Source organism: Myotis davidii, unplaced genomic scaffold, assembly GCF_000327345.1.
Source record: "Myotis davidii unplaced genomic scaffold, ASM32734v1 scaffold185, whole genome shotgun sequence".
In the NCBI taxonomy this organism is placed as follows: domain Eukaryota; kingdom Metazoa; phylum Chordata; class Mammalia; order Chiroptera; family Vespertilionidae; genus Myotis; species Myotis davidii.
Genome location: NW_006297811.1, coordinates 457,228 through 459,346, shown reverse-complemented (window position 1 = coordinate 459,346; position 2,119 = coordinate 457,228).

The window sequence follows — 2,119 nt, the reverse complement described above, 5'->3', positions numbered from 1 at the left end:
GCTTTTAGTCAACAGTATGAGACTGCAATTATTTTCAAGGTTTCCAGAAAAAATTGTTTACCATTGTTACTTTAATAAGCAAGAACCCTGATATTTTCTAAGAGTGCATTTCAGAGATGATAGTAATATATATATATTTATATATATTCTTAAGGACTATTTGGACTATAGTTTATTTGCTGATTAAAAAGCTATCTTCAGACTTCCACTTCAGACCAAGGTGAAGTAAAAGAGACTAAATATATCCTGTTGCCTGAAAACAAACAAACAAAAAATAGACAAGATATATGGAAAAGGTTTATCAGACACTACACATCTGGCAATGAAGAACACTGATCTCTGAGAGATGGGAAATAAACAAATGAAGCCTAAAATTCCCAGAATATTAACCTGGGAGAAATTTGGGTCACAATGCAGGGAGGAATTCAAAGAGAGACTGGCAAACTACTTAAGGTGTGAAGACAGAGCTGAAAATCTGCAGAGAATAAGGCAGCTAGAAATCACAGGAAAAAAAATCAGAAAGGAGAGAGAGTCAGAGAGAGAGATCTCTCATTTTAGAGAGGATCCATCTTTATTATCCAATTGAGTACTGATCAGCAAATCTGTGTGAGGAAAAAAGCTACCTAAAAAGTTAGAGGTAATACTTGCTCAGTACTCATACAGGGATAAAAATCCTATCTGTCCCACTAATAAGATTTGAAAGACTCAATATTCATGGTCATTAGGCAGAGTAAACAAAATGGTCTTGCCTCAATAGTGGGGATAATTAACCATAGACTGGTAACTGCTCTAATCCTGCCTAACAACTCTTAAAAGCAAAACGAAAAAAATCAACTTTTTAAAAGTAATTTAACATAATTTTAGAACAAAGTTCAACAATATTTGTGGTAATAAAAAATATTCAGAACCCAACAGAGTAAACTTTACAATGTTTAGCATCTAATAAAATATTACCAAGTAACAACAAAGCAGTAAAATAGGACCCATAATGGCGGCTGATCAATCAAAACCAACACAGAACTGACAGTGATGTTAAAGAGTAGATTAAAAACATTAAACAGGTTTTATAATTATACTAGGAGCCCAGCACGCAATTTGAAATCGCGCAGCGCCGCCCAATTATTAGAAATCCAATTATTAGAAACATTATTTTGACCGTTTGTAGTACCATTTAGAAAGTACAGTAACCATAAATACAGGTAATTGAAGGACTTTTTGCAAAAACTTTCTTGCTGTTCAGAAAATAGCCTCATATCTATTTCAGTTATTAGATAATTCCATTGTGTAATTGTATTTTGCTAGTTTAATTAGCTAGTGCATTTGGTCTCAAAACTGTCTTTAGAGTTTAAGAAGTTTAAACAGTTTGGGGAAGTTTCATAGTTCTTCATGAATATAAATGCCTCTTGCTATGATTTTTGTTAGAATTAAGTATTATGTAAAACCCCTATGATAGCATCTATTTCTTGAGAAGTGCTCAAAAACACTTGAGCAGAATCTGGTTATCTTTAAATTCAGGCTAATTCATTGGTGATCTAATTCCATAATTCTGGCATAAATTCCATAAAAGTCCAAGACTCAGTAAATGAATTGAGTGGCTCCTCAATCAAAATTAAGAAAAACGAAACAAAACTCTGCACTCTTTCATTTACCCTCCTCAGTGGAGATCTGGGACCAACTAAAAGTTGTTAACTCTACCTCCCTTTTGTTATCCAGGATCAGAAACTGCTAATAATACTTACCCAGTAACAGCTCATACTTTTTCCTGTTAAAACAGAGTTGTCTGATAATAAACGGTACAGTTTTTGTTTAGAATATTTTAGTTTCACCTTTCCCCTAATTTATATGGAGGATTTATGTACTCTTAATAATTTCAGATCGAGTGAAGCCAGACATGTCAGAGATCCCAAGCTAAACACCAAAGCTGTACCCTACTTTAGCAGAATAATAGTAGGCTTCGAAGAAAAAAGTTTAGAGTCAAACATCCCAACTTGACTCCGAGCTTAGTTGTGTGACTATGGAAAGGTTATTTCTTCTCTCTGTGTTTCAGTTTTTTTTTTTTATAAAAGACCGATTATAATTGTATGCTTTCCAGTTAAGACTGTTACAAAGATTAAAGGAG